Source organism: Ctenopharyngodon idella, chromosome 4 (assembly GCF_019924925.1).
Source record: "Ctenopharyngodon idella isolate HZGC_01 chromosome 4, HZGC01, whole genome shotgun sequence".
Classification (NCBI taxonomy): Eukaryota; Metazoa; Chordata; class Actinopteri; order Cypriniformes; family Xenocyprididae; genus Ctenopharyngodon; species Ctenopharyngodon idella.
The window spans coordinates 18,505,949-18,521,428 of NC_067223.1; the positions used below are offsets into that span (position 1 = coordinate 18,505,949).

The window sequence follows — 15,480 nt, forward strand, 5'->3', positions numbered from 1 at the left end:
CACACCAGCAGTTAGAGAGGGGCCCTGTCGTAAACTGGTCCCTGGAATGCCATCTTAACTGTTGTTCACAACAACTGTCCACTATACTAACGAGGAGCTGCAGAGGCCGGCCGTCGCTCCCGTTCAAAAAACTGCACGAGGACCAGCAAGCGACCAGCTGATGAAAAGCGTGCTGGCAGGAGTTTGCGTCCTAGATTACCCTCGGCGAGCAGAGCGGTGTAGTAGAGGGAGCACGCAGGCCCAAGGGGGCGGAGGTACAGCTCGAGTTTCTCTTCGTTATCGCATAAATCTTTCGCCTTTTACTAAAGATTTCCGTGGAGGGGAACGTTTGCGAGTGTTCTGTATTTTTGGGGGCTCTGCTTACGGCAGAGCAGCACAAGAGCGTTAAAAGCAGAGTGAGCAGTGGCAGTACTATTGTTAAGGTTTATTATCAACTTGCCAAAAGGTTACTCCAGCTTGAGCCCACAGACAAAGGTTAGCGCCGAAGCGCATGCCTCGTTGTTCCTGATCCAGATGATCAGGAACAGTTGCAGGCAATGAGTGCTGATGGGGAGATGACGAGGAAGTGAGTGCAGGTGAGGAAACAGGAGGATCATGGGTAATGGAGTCCGGGAACAGAGGGAACCGTGACAATTACGGTTTTTGCTGTATTTTGATCAAATAAATGAAGCCTTGGTGAGCAGGTGAGCTTTTAAAAACATTTAAAAATCTTACAGTTCAAAAACTTTTGACTGGTAGTGTATATAAATATATAATAGTTTATTGTTGTTTAATATTTATTATATATTCCCATATGTATTATAGTGAATGTATACATATCCTTATACATACTCACATATACACATTTTAGTATTTTACTTAATATTGTTTCCTCCAGACAGAAACTTTTCTATAATAATAATAATATTAATAATATAAGATAAAAAGTGCACAGTATAATACTTTAACCATTAAATATGGCTGGAAGTTAAAGAAAAGAAGAGAGCCAACCAAGAGAGCAAAATGATTGTATCACACAGAAACAAGTGTGTTATTTTCTCATATTCAGTAACCACTGCCCCTTAGTAATTGTTGCTTTATTGGGGAAAAAATCATAGAGTACTCTACCAATTAGCTCAATTCACCTGTTTTACATAAGGGAGATAACAAGAATGGTTTGAAAACCACTAGCTTAGGCCAAAATCTGCTACTACCTATTGTTGGCTACCTACCTGGCAAAAATGGCCTTCCATTTCTTCTAGCTGAGACAGCGTTTAGATGTACTGTAACTGGAGGTTGACAAAACATTTGAGACCACGAGTATTGAGAGTTTAGATCCAAAATGAAATGATCTAGATATTCCCTTATCCCTGAACAGAAGCCTGCGCACGTTTCAGGTTAGAGTGCAGCTGAAAGCAATGTAAAAGGTTTTGCTCGCGAAAGCTTCACCTTAACCGTCTTGTAGTCTCTTTCCTCGTCAGGTCAGGAACTCAGGACGTGGGTTGTCTGTTAATGTCGGAGCTGATCTTATCTCCAAGACGCTTCGCACCATATAACTAGTAAGTCAAACCTCAAATCACAGTCTGTGTTCTGCCCACTTAATTGATAGAAATGTGAGTGTAGTACAGTCTATAGAAACTGTGTCTATTCCCCGAATAGTGAGATTTAACAATAAAAATAAAGGATCTAGAAAAAAAATCTGATCGAGATCAAACCAGAAATTCGCAAAATTACTGAACAAAAACAATTTCTAAAATGTAAATGTAAATGTACAACCTTTGACAGAGTTTTATGATTCAGCCTCAATTATCACCCCTCAAGAACAGTTTCAGTGCTTTACAACTATAGGACAGGAAGAGCTAAATAAACTTATCACGGCGTCTAAACCAACAACATGTTTATTAGATCCAATACCCACTAAACTACTGAAAGAATTGTTAGCTGTAGCAGAAGAGTCTCTTCTCAATATTATTAACTTGTCTTTATCTCTAGGTCATGTTCCAAGACCGTTCAAGCTAGCAGTTATTAAGCCTCTCATTAAGAAACCACAATTAGATCCAAATGTATTGGCAAATTACAGACCCATTTCAAATCTTCCATTTATATCTAAAATACTAGAAAAAGTGGTGTCGGTCCAATTGTGCTCCTTCTTGCAAAAAAAAATTTTAGTCAGGATTCAGGTCTCATCATAGCACAGAAACTGCGCTCGTTAAAATTACAAATGACTTACTTCTAGCTTCTGACCAAGGCTGTATCTCAATACTAGTGCTACTAGATCTCAGTGCTGCGTTCGACACTATAGATCATAAAATACTCCTAGATCGACTACAGAATTACACTGGTATTCAGGGACAGGCATTACGGTGGTTTAAGTCGTATCTATCAGACCGTCACAATTTTGTTTATCTAAATGGGGAAAAATCTAAGATAACAATAGTAAATTATGGAGTGCCGCAAGGATCTGTGTTAGGCCCTCTGCTATTTTCAATATACATGCTGCCACTTGGTAATATTATAAGAAGACATGGAATTAGTTTCCACTGCTATGCCGATGATACTCAGTTATATATTTCAACACAACCAGATGAAAACTCTAAATTATCCAATCTGACAGAGTGTGTTAAAGAAGTAAAACATTGGATGACTAGTAATTTTCTTCTATTAAATTCAGATAAGACTGAAGTATTACTTATTGGGCCAAAAACCTGTACACAGAATCTCTCAGACTACAATCTGCATTTAGAAGGATGTACTGTTACTCCATCCTCGACAGTTAAAGACCTAGGTGTTATATTAGACAGCAACTTGTCCTTTGAAAATCATATTTCATATGTTACAAAAACAACCTTCTTCCACCTCAGAAACATTGCTAAGATACGGAATATGTTATCTGTTTCCGATGCAGAAAAGTTAGTTCATGCTTTCATGACGTCTAGACTAGATTACTGTAATGCATTACTAGCTGGTTGCCCTGCTTCCTCAATAAACAAGCTACAATTAGTACAAAATGCAGCTGCTAGAGTTCTTACCAGGTCAAGAAAATATGATCATATAACACCAATTTTATCATCTCTTCACTGGTTACCTATTAAGTTCCGTATCGATTATAAAGTACAGCTAATGACCTACAAGGCTCTAAATGGTTTAGCTCCTGTGTACTTAACCGATCTTCTATCGCCCTACAATCCTTCACGCTCTTTAAGATCACAAAACTCTGGACTTCTGGTTGTACCTAGGATAGCTAAGCCCTCTAAAGGAGGGAGAGCGTTTTCACATTTGGCTCCTAAACTCTGGAATAGCCTTCCTGATAATGTTCAGGACTCAGACTCGCTCGTCCAGTTTAAATCTAGATTAAAGACGCATCTCTTTAGCCAAGCATTCACATAATGAATCTCATATCAGATCAATTGCACATGACTATCTTTGCTTAATGTTATGAACAGCGGCTATGCTAATTATTCTCCATTTGCTTTTCCGTTTTTCCGTGACTAGAGAGTACATCAGCTTCAGTTTGGATCCAGCCTCTTAAGAAGACCTCAGATGACCAACACTTTTGAAGAGACGGCGCCAACTCCTGCGAGGACTTCAGAAGATGCAACATCTGGATCAACACGCACATTCGCAAATTTCTATATATCCTAATTATTGTTAATATGTAATTCATTTTTCCAGGAGCTCTTTGCTTCTACCTTCAATTAAATTGCTAACAGTGATTGTAAATTAATTGCCTAAATTATTACATTATTAGCTAACTGCATTCTCCAAATTGTAATGTTGACATGCATTCTCTGTAAAGCTGCTTTGAAACGATATGTATTGTGAAAAGCGCTATACAAATAAATGTGAATTGAATTGAATTGAAATAGAGGACAGAAACAAATAATGGCCCGGTTTCACAGACAGGGTTTAGCATAAGCCAGCATTAGGCCTTGGTTCAATTAGGGCATTTAAGTAGCTTTTATAAACATACACTAGAAAAACATCATTGGTGTGTGCTTTGCATCTCGAGACAAAACAATGGCACTGACATATTTTAGGATAGCTTAAGCCTTGTCTGAAATTGTGGGAATAATAGATATTTTTGAATATACTGCAAATGTGTTAAACAATAATATTTGCATTATATTGCAGACTCTTAATTACTAAATTAATATTTTACTTAAAGGTAAAAATATTTACACAAAAGAAAAGTCATAGCTTCATCTTTAATTAATGGGATACAGGCTGTAAAGCCCTTAAATTCTCCTTTGTAGTTGCCCTAATGAAAAGATACAATAGTTCTTTGATCCAGAGTTTAACTAAGATCATGATACAGACAAAAACCATGCTCCTCGTTACCATGTTTTTATGGTTTCTATAATAATAATAATAATAATAATAATAAACTATGGTATTTGTGTTGAAAAACATCTTAATCTCTTTAATGTTAATTTTAGTGATCTCCGACTGGCGAAGTCGAACATCATTAGTGCCGACGTGAATAATAATCTTAGAGTATTTACGATTAGCATTAGCCAGCACTTTTAAATTTGCTTTGATGTCAGGTGCTCTGGCTCCCGGCAAACATGTGACTATGGTGGCTGGTGTCTCTTTTTTCACGTTCCGTGTAATAGAATCGCCAATAACTAGGGCACTTTCAACAGGATTCTCAGTGGGTGTATCACTGAGTGGGGAGAACCTGTTTGATGTTCTTATTGGAACGGAAGAGTGGTGTTTTCCGCAGCTAGGCCGCCTCACCGTTACCCAAGTGCCCTGCTGCGCGGGCTCGACAGCCGGAACCGAACAATGTACAGAGTTCACTAAGCTAGTCGCATCCAAAACAGTATCTGAAGCCCTTGCATTCTTACTATCCTCGATTAAAGTTTGGATGCGTGTCTCTAATTCTGAGATTCTCTCTGTCAGCCTGACTATTTCCCTACATTTATGACATGTAAATCCCTCGTCGCTGACAGAGAGAGCTATGGTAAACATGTGGCAAACGGAACAGGTAGCAATGCTGGGAGAGGATGACATGACTCACCGTGTTTGTAGACTGATCCAACTTACCACAGCTGTTTGAAGAACGCGTTGAAAAAGGAGCGCGCGAGAGACTGTTAACAAGTTAACAAGCTAGCGCTGCAAATGCAAATGCGTTGTAACAGCGATTTAGATTCAAAGATTACAAGCTAGCGACGTCAGATTAGTGTGGTAGGCAATATTACATATAAGGTAATAAAAAAAATAGGCAACAATGAATAAAAGTAAGAGATTCAAAACAAAGCTATACGGAATTACAGACGCAAACCAATCTGAGCAGTGAGGCAGACAGGAGCAATCGAGTTTGTGTGAGTGTGTCTTTGTTCTCAGACAAGGCCAGACAAGGACTGGTGGTGTGTTTGTGTGTGTGCGCTTTATAGAGTTGGTGATGAGAGCTGATGAGTGGCAAGTGCGCATGATCAGTATTCCTGTAACTGTGAAGGCTGAGTAAGTGAGGGAGAGTCTGTCATGATTGTGACATCCCTCCCTCCTCTCCTCCTCCAGTATGAACGACGCTCGGGACAGTAGACGGAACGGTCACTTGCCCGATCGGGCCAGTGCTGTAGGGTGTGCGTTATATATCGTCTATGATATTGTAATTGTTGATGTAACGATCTGACATTACAGAGTATGTCCCCCACTTTACAAAAAACAAACAAAAACACACACATTGAGTGCACGCATACACTACGTGACGTAGTCTAGTATGTTAGACTAGTGCACGTGCATATTTAGAGTGCGCAATTTCACTGCATGATTTAGTCTATTAAAATGCATTTAGAATGCCCCCAGAATTCAAGATAAGGGGCAAAAATGCCCCTGTATGTCTTTTATATTTATATAATTTAATAAGTTTTAATCTAGTTATACATTAGACTCCAATTTCTGTACCTGGAACAGGTTTAAGCCTACATAAAAAATGAAACAAAGTGCTTTTCAGGTTATGTTTATTCTGTTTTATTTATTTGTGCTATTACTTGTAATCTAATTATTTGTTCCTATTTTATTACTTACCGTTTACTTGTCTAACAATATTTAAAAATTTAAGTGAGTTAATCTAGTTGTTTTTGGTGTTATAAACTTACTTATTAAGGTTACAAGTATCAAAAACAACGATAACAATAACTAGGCTTATTTTATATGTCCATTTTCTTGTCTTTTTCTTTTTTATTTTTTTATTGTGGGGCCAGAGAAAATTTTGGCAGGGCAAGTAAAAATTTGAACCACTAGTCCGACCAGGCCAGCAGAAAAAATCCTTAGTGTTGAGCCCTGCTTGGGCCAATTTTTCTTAAAAGATCATCAAACCGGTCCTTGTCAACTCTGAAATAGGCTTGAATCTCTCATTGTCCAGACGGAGCTCTTGGATAAGTTGGTGGAATTCTCTGTGGTTTTTAAGTTTTTGAAGGATGGGGTGCACCCAAACAATGTGGGGTTTTTTTCATTCTCCATAAATAAATCTTGTACAAGAGCTACTGCAAGGGCTTTTTGGTGATGGAAATCCATTGAAACTTCCTCATAGTCATGGAGAGCGCTCAGTGTTGCCAAACCCCTCCCTCAGAAAATCGCTAGGACCACCCTCAAAAGTCTCCATTTTTCACAAAAAGTCGCCAAATATGAAAAAGTACAAACAGGTCTGCATATGTGTGTGTATATAAGAAAACATTTAAAGGTGCACTATGTAAGATTTCTGCAGTAAAATATCCAAAAACCACTAGGCCAGTGTTATATATTTTGTTCACTTGAGTGCTTACAATATCCCAAATGTTTGCAACTATTTGTAAATCGTGAGAAAATTTACATTTTAACCAAGGCTCCGGGATGTGTGAGGAGTCGCCTGTCAATGGCGTCATACCTGCATTAACCCTCGGTTTCCGGTTTTATTTTGTAGAAACCATGGAAATACCAAAGACGCTTTAATATATTACACATTTTAATAGACAAGGGAACAACTGTTTATAAATATTTATAGACAGAAAACTAATTGTTGTTATATAGCTCAACACATTTAGTCTTATTGTTTAAATCTAATTTTCTTGATTTTTTGCGAGTACCATGCTTTACCATGCCTCAGAGAAAAACACAATTTTGTCAAGTAGCTAACATAGCATAATCAGATGCAGCTTTATTTTTAGTAAAAGTAATACAGAATTTTCTCCATCATACAATACGTTTTAAAATTAATTGCATGCCATTTATCAGCACAAGCCATCCAGCATTTAATGTGATATACTAAAATCGATCTCGCTTACTGAAGTGTGCAACAAGTGTCTCACCGCAGCCACCGAGCGAACGCTCAGAGTAACGCTATAACATCATTTTCAACACTCTCAAATGTATCTAATATGATAAACAGAGCTGCGTTACCTCATACTCATGACCGGAAAAGCGGAAGCGGGTCGGTGACTGTGGCATAATAAAAGTTCCGCTGCTCGCGGCGTATGTTGCGGAATCACTCCAGCGGCCTTGTTCAGCTCCCACAACACTCGGTCCTGCTCTGCTTCATACTACAATAACGTTAATAATCGCATCCATGAACATGATTTCTTCTCGAGTTCCATCCCGATTCTTTTGCACCATCCATTGAGATGAAGACCACATGTGCCAAGATTCCGTGCTCAAACTTGGCGTCATCAAGCTACGCCTTTGTTTTGAGTCAACTAGATCATCCACTGTAAGGGCCTCATCGACACGACAGCCACGACACAGTTCCTCAACAACCGTCCATACCGGCGTGATCCTCAATACGATCCTCAATTGGATGGAACTGAAATAAATACTTTTAATGTTGCGATCCTATTGGACTTATGATAGCAACCTGAATTGTAACAAAGCACTGTTGGCCAGAGGAGAACTGGCACCCCGACTAAGCCTGGTTTCTCCCAAGGTTTTTTTCTCCATTTTAACACCAATTTGCCACTTGTCTGCCACCTAATGTCACCTGATGGAATTTGGGTTCCTTGCCGCTGTCGCCTCTGGCTTGCTTAGTTGGGGACACTTGACTTGACATTTGATATTCAACAGTGCTTTGATCTGCCTGCATTGACACTGTTCTTTAAGAGCTGCTGTGCAGCCAAACAATGTACCAGTTATCAATGTAAAGCTGCTTTGACACAATCTACATTGTAAAAAGCGCTATATAAATAAAGGTGACTTGACTTTACTTTTGAATAGGCCTCTAGCGACCTCTAGCAGACAGAATTCTTACCTACTGCACCTTTAAGGGACACCCATTCATGACAACTTGACAGCTCAAAAATAGATCAAGTATGTGAACTTGAACAAATTTTAGGCTTATTTTACATCTATTTAATTATTTCTAAAGAACTCCTTTAGGAGTGTGCATTAAGTTGTCACTCTGTAAACAAACTAACTCTTTATATATATATATATATGTATATATATAATAATATATATAATATATAATTATATATATATATATATATATGATCTGTCCAATATTGTTTTACAATTTAATTATATGCCTGGCAAGCTCTGATAAACATTATATTAACAGATTATCCTAATTAAAAATCAATATCATACACACCATTTCAGCTTCAGGGGAGGTCTGGAGTAACAGTAGGCTAATTGATCAATGTTACTCTGTCTGGGTCTTTTGCCTTTCAGCAGCACGGTCTTGGCTCTCACCAGCATGCTGGTCAGACAGTTCACAGTTCACTATATTCATCATTAGTTTCTGGACAGACCATCTGATAACTTTTTACTCATTCAGCTCAGCTCTTAGAGAGCCTCTTCATGCGTACTGCTGTGTCTGTGTTTTCAGAGCAGGCTCATAGCAGGATTGAGCGCGAACATGAGATTACCGGCAGGGTGTTGCCAAACCAGTGCCAGAGTTTAATTGCTCAAAATTAAAAATCTCCAAAAAAAATTGCTAATTTTATTAAAAATAGCTAAAATAGCTCCTTGTCGCAAAACTTTAAAAGAGTCGCAGCAACAATGAGAAAGTAGCTAAATTTGACGGCAAAATCCCAAATTGGCAACACTGAGAGCGTTATTCATGGTTGCATAGCAACGACAGATGCCACAGGAGCGCAAGCTCCCGAGCGCTTGCAAAAGGAGGAAGCAGTGCGGCCGTGCTTTCCACGCGTTTTTAGACGCAATATGTGAAAGACTTAAGACTCTCTTCGTGAAGAAAACACTACACTTATTATTATTAAAGTAAAAAAATAAAATAAAACGTTATTAGCCAGTATTTTTTTCTAATTAAACCAGTTTAAGCCCTGCTTAAAACTACTTACCTCAAGCTCCATTTGCAAAATTGGCATGCCAAGTTGGCCTTTATTCCCTAGCCATGACCACATCCATATTCTCATCTTTCACTTCCTCTTTTTTTCAGCGCACATAAAAACTACAATCGCCAAAATGCAGTTCATCTTGATCTATTTGTTTACCACTAGTGCACACTGATGTTTTATTCTTCTAAACTTGCGAGATGTCATCATCATACAGTCTACATAAGATTAATAGAAGTTACAAGTTTATTAGAGCCATGAGCCATGTTGTGGGAAGAGCCATGTGCTCTTCCCACACAGTTTACAGGTGTAAGGGCTTTCTCTAGTGTGAGTTCTCACGTAGGCAATAAGGGTTCCTTTATGCGTAAAACTCTTTCCACACAGATCGCATGTGTAAGGCTTCTCTCCAGTGTGAATTCTCATGTGAGTCTTACAACTTTGTTTTCGTGAGAAGCTCTTCCCACACAGTTTGCAGATGAAAGGGCTCTCTCCAGTATGACTTCTCACATGTGTATTAAGGGTTCCTTTATGTGTAAAACTCTTTCCACACTGATCACATGTGTAAGGCTTCTCTCCAGTGTGAATTCTCATGTGAATCTTAAAACTTATTTTTCTTGAGAAGCTCTTTCCACACAGTTTGCAGGTGTAAGGACTCTCTCCAGTGTGGCTTCTCATATGTGTTTTAAGGGTTCCTTTATGTGTAAAATTCTTTCCACACTGTTGGCAGCTGAAAGGCTTCTCTCCAGTGTGAACTCTCTTGTGGACATTAAGGTTTCCTTTTTGGGTGAAACGTTTTCCACACTGTTGACAGGAGAAATAACTTCTAGTTCCTTTCCTTTGAGTTCTTTTTTGTGAGGAAGTCTTTTCAGTCTGTGAGTAACTAAAAGATGTTTCTCTAGTTATTAAATTATGTTTCTTACACTGATTTTTCTCTTGCATTTCATTATGTTCTTTACTCTCTTCTTTCAGTGCCATCAGGTCTAGAGAAAAAAACATACAAATAAAAGTTAACCCCAGTTTAATAGCACAAAGCAACAGACATCAAAACATGTACACATTTAAAGCATTTAAACCAACATAAAGCATCAAATCTAACATGTATGCTAGAACTGTCTCAAATCATTCTGCTCTAGACGCATGTTAAAATGGATGTTAATCATGAAGTCCACTGGAAAACACATTATTGCCGTGGAAATTTTAAAATAATTTGTCTATAAACGATGAAACAACATTAGAGCACAGTGCATGACATTTTTGTGAAAATTATCAAAAATGCTAAAGCTGCTGGGAACTTCATGGGGAACCAGTTAAAAATACAGATAATTTAATCAGAGTAGACTTGATTTTTTTTTTTTCTCTTTTTTCTTAAAATCCTCCTTAAGCAGAAAAATAAAACTAGAATGCCTACCACAATTTATTTTGCATTGCTTTCTTTCAAGTCATTTGACCAAAGAAGACACTAGCAAGCCTAACATGAATGAGCAGGTTAGCACATCTGATCCTGGACAAGGGTCACTGCATCCTCCATTCATCAAGCAAATCTTGAACTGAACACAGCACATTCCAGAGTACAGTTAACAAACTAATACTTGAATTTGAAATTTATGATGGTTGAGTAGCTTTCATTCAAAAAACATGTGGAGGGAATCAGTGGAGGCAAAATAGTCATGTGAAGAAAGACATAAATCCAGCAGTTTGCAGTTATGAAATATTGCTTGAGAATGTAACAAATGTCTGCATGACAGAACATAACAGACATTTCTTTGTGATGACATGCCACTGGATTGAGGAGGAAACTGTGGAGAGGAAGTCTGCACCATTCCCAGATAGTAAAATTGATGTGGCCCAGATCTGGCGTAAACTTGACACTTTCCTTTGGCCCACTTTTGGCAGGAATGATGGCACTTGGGCGGTCCGCTCCTGTTTTCCAGATTTGGGCCACAAGCAAGCCGCAGTAATGCCGCATGTCAGCCATGAACAAAACAAATGAAGCAGAACTGGCCCACATCTGGGCAACAGTTCATTTTAATTCTGGCCCAGATCCAACACCCTGCTGTTGCCCAGATGTGGGCCAGTTCTGCTTTATTAGTTTTGTTTATGGCTGACATGCGGCATTGGTAAGGATTGCTTGTGGCCCAGATCTGGCGCAAACTTGACACTTTCCTTTGGCCGACTTTTGGCAGGAATGATGGCACTTGGGCGGTCCGCTCCTGTTTTCCAGATTTGGGCCACAAGCAAGCCGCAGTAATGCCGCATGTCAGCCATGAACAAAACAAATGAAGCAGAACTGGCCCACATCTGGGCAACAGTTCATTTTAATTCTGGCCCAGATCCAACACCTTGCTGTTGTCCAGATGTGGGCCAGTTCTGCTTTATTCGTTTTGTTTATGGCTGACATGCGGCATTGGTATGGATTGCTTGTGGCCCAAATCTGGCAAACAGGAGTGGACCGCCCAAGTGCCATCATTCCATGTGGTATGTGGGCCAGAGCAAGGTGTTGGATCTGGGCCAGAATTAAAATGAACTGTTGCCCAGATGTGGGCCAGTTCTGCTTCATTTGTTTTGGTCATGGCTGACATGCGACATAACTGTGGCTTTCTTGTGGCCCAAATCTGGCAAACAGGAGCGGACCACCCAAGTGCCATCATTCCTGCCAAATGTGGGCCACATGAAAGTGCCAAGAGCCAAAGCAGCTTTACAGGTATAAACAGGAGAATGATTCAATTATTCCAACAGAGTTCAATTCTGCTGTAAAGCAGCTCTAAAAAGAAAATAGTGTCATTGTTTAGCTAAAGTCAGTTTAGTTTTAATTCAGTTCTGTTTAATAGCTGTGTAGTTAATCAATTATGAAATCAGTTCAATTCGTTATAAAGCAGCTCTGCAGAAAACAGTGATGTCATCGTCCAGCTCAGTTCAGTTCTCATATGATAGTGTTAGTGCAATCAAATGAATATTATTGCTAATATTAAGTGTCTCAAACTTAGCAAGCCCAAGGCAAAAGTGGTAAGGAACCCAAAATCCATCAGGTTACAGAAATGGAGAAGAAAAAACCCCTTGGGAGAAACCAGGCTCAGTCAGGGACCAATTCTTCTCTGGCCAATGAACGAACATGGTGTGATATGATTCAGGCTGCATCACAAGTCAGATTGTGGATTGGTATAATTTAGAATATTTCATCTGGTTCCATCAGTTTGAAGATCAAGATACAACACGCCGGCATGGAGTTAAAGCTGGCTGTAGGGGTCTGTTCAGAGGACTTGTCTGGTTCTTGTGGTCTTTGCTGAGGATCTGTGCCGATGGCTGTCAATGGAGATCTGTCTCTAGGGCTTGTCTAGTTGACATGGTCTTCGCTGACATTTAGGCTTGTGTTGTGGTCATGCCAAGATGCAGGTCCACCATCTGATCTGGATTTGGAAGGGATCCAGCTGACTATGATAACCTCGGGATAAGGAAGAATTAGACAAAATGTTGACTGAGTTCTGAACTCACACCAAAACTCCCATTTTAATCAACGAACCTCTTATTTACATTGTGTTTGCACTATTAGTTATGATGAACGCATTTGTTAGTGAGCAGAATTCGAGTTTCAATGATGAGATCGCTGCTTACATACACTCAACATGACTGTGATCAGCTACAATGCTCATTCAATGTTGCAACCTTTCATGCCACTATCTAAATACAATGCAATAGATCTAAATGTAATGTTATAATCACGTTTTTAATAATATATATTATTATGTAATAATTTCACAGTTAATCTCTAAATTAAAAACAACATAAAGAAACAACATAAAGACAGTATATTTTAAATACTTTTTTAATGGCATGTTTTTATGAATTAAGGACAGTATCACTGAAACTAAAGCCGCATTCGTGCACCGTCTGCATGACGTAATGTTCATCATCCAGAGGGCTCACGGACATCTGCATACTCCGTCCGTGTGCAGGCCAAATTTCGAGACTGTGCGGACGGTGTGTGTGCAACAGCGCATGCGCAAGCTGTACAGAAGAGTCCACTAGGTGGCAAGATGCACAGTACTGAGCACAGTGTGCAGTCGTCGAAGAAGTGTGTGGAAAGAGCAATTCAAAAACAAGAGTAAACTTAGAAGCTTATCCATCTCCATCGATTGGTGTATCTTCAGAACTATGTTGCAATGGTGGATGCACTATTTTTCTTCTCTGATCCTGCTCAGTGAAGTCCCGTTGATAGCACGACTCATGAATTAAATTGTACTGCACGTGTCAAACTCGGTCATCCGTGCACATCCGTAGTTGAGTATACTTTGAAAGATGCGCGGACACGACTGCATGCGAGACGCGTCTGGCTGCGGAAAGTGAAGTATACCTGGGCCTTAATACAGCTACTGATGTCTCGATGAAATAGATTTTTTCCCCAATTTTAAACATGAATTATAGCCATTCAACATTTTAGTGTAACTGAAAGCTATTTTTTTTTTTTTTTTTTATATTTATTAGTCTCCAAAAATATAACAACTTTTAATTTAAATGAACTTAGAACAATCCTCACATAAACCCACAATAAATGTCATATTTACCTGTGCCCTTCCTACCTGTCTCACAGATAGGACAAATACAGAAATTGAATAAAGTTACCAAACAGTCTGCACTGCATACTTTATAGCCTAAAGATTAATCATTATTAAAGCTTCATTCAGCTTCAATTAAAGGTTTATTATTTTCATTGACATTGGTTGCTGTAGCTTTAAGAGCTGCCGCTGCTGCACATGGCGTGGATCTCACACGTGTCCCACTTTCTCACAACTCTTTACTTTTCATTTAAGACTTTAAAGTCGTCATGAAATCAAAATTGACCCTATTTACTTTGTTAGTGCATTTTACTAGTCTTGTGGTGAACAATTAATCCGTGCAAGGTAATACTCAGAAAAAAATTTGTTTGTCGTGGTAATCTTTAATCAAAATCTGAAAAGTTACTTCAGGTCTGGAATGGCGTTCCTTTCCAGATGACGTCAGTTTCTGAAAACACTTAAACCACTCCCCTCCAACTGTTAGTCTGCTATGAGAGAGAGATGGAGAGGAGGAGCGCTAAAGTAAAACCCTGCCCTCTATTTAATATTCCGTTTCGCTTGGAAATACGTCACAGCACTGGATAAAAGTCGTTTGCAACTTCCAGTTCACAGGGACTTTAACTCATTCAAGGCTGCTCCAATGGTGATATTCAACAAAACGGACATTTTTGACATTATTGTGTGTTATTGTTTGTTCAAGCGTGACAGAGAACTCGATACTGGTGTGCCATCCATGCTCACTATACTTGCGCGCGTCTTTCTGTGCGTTGTGTGTGTGACAGGACATTCACAGACATTGCGTTCTCTTTTTCTCTTTTGGCACGCTTAAATGGTTTAAAAGCATTTGCAGAAATAAGAGCGTAATCATATATTGTAATGCTATCCAAAGGATGAAAAAAAAACAGATGCTGCATTAACTGTGTTAAATATTTTAACGCGTTAAACTGGAAAAATGAATCGCGTGCATTAACGTTGACAGCACTAAGTATTTTAGTTGATTTACTCTTTCCAAGCTCTGATTTCTGACACATGGAGAGGCAACAGCAATACGGCTATTTGATTTGTGCTCATTTCATTCATAGAGTTTACACTCATTCACTTCACACACTCATTATTGCGTAGTGATTTTAGAGGTTTAGGTATAATATCATGCTTTCCTCTGGCTCACCCGTTATCCAGCAAACACGAGGAGTAACTGTGTCAGCCTCAGCAAAATATTATTTGGCAGAATTATTAGTTATATATTTTGAAGCCATTATCTGTGTCTTTCTGAATCAGGTATTTGGCTTCAGGCACACCCCTAATGGAAAGTCATGGAAACCCAACATGTGTGTGTGCCTTAATGAAGGCAAGCGCATTAATGTAGAATGGTAATTAAACTGACTGGATCTACCTGTGCATTAATAGCAAAACTCTAAGTTTATCTGCTTTAAGAACAGTGGTGTTACCTCGCTAGTGAGAAATGCATGTAGCTTTTAAGTTGCTAGTTCAATTTTTACTGATAAAATAGAGCAGTGCTGACAACAGGTGGGTGGGGGAAAAATTTGACTCTTAGATGCATTTTAAAAAACAACCTGTTTAACACGAAATACTATTCTTCTCATTTGTTTTACTATATTTACGGTCCACAAGAAAAATAATGGAATAAATTAAGACAGTTAGGATAGCCTACCATTATCAGC

The 15,480-nt window shown here is 38.9% G+C and overlaps 1 protein-coding gene and 1 non-coding gene across 5 annotated transcripts in view; one reads left to right on the forward strand and one right to left on the reverse strand.

The window, feature by feature from the left end:
* LOC127510625 (gastrula zinc finger protein XlCGF7.1-like) overlaps positions 1-15,480 on the reverse strand; it is a 237,907-nt gene that overhangs the window by 209,621 nt on the left and 12,806 nt on the right. The window lies entirely within an intron of this gene.
* Positions 259-373, forward strand: LOC127511599 (U5 spliceosomal RNA). The gene has a single exon (XR_007930102.1). It is a non-coding gene; the product is annotated as a U5 spliceosomal RNA (small nuclear RNA).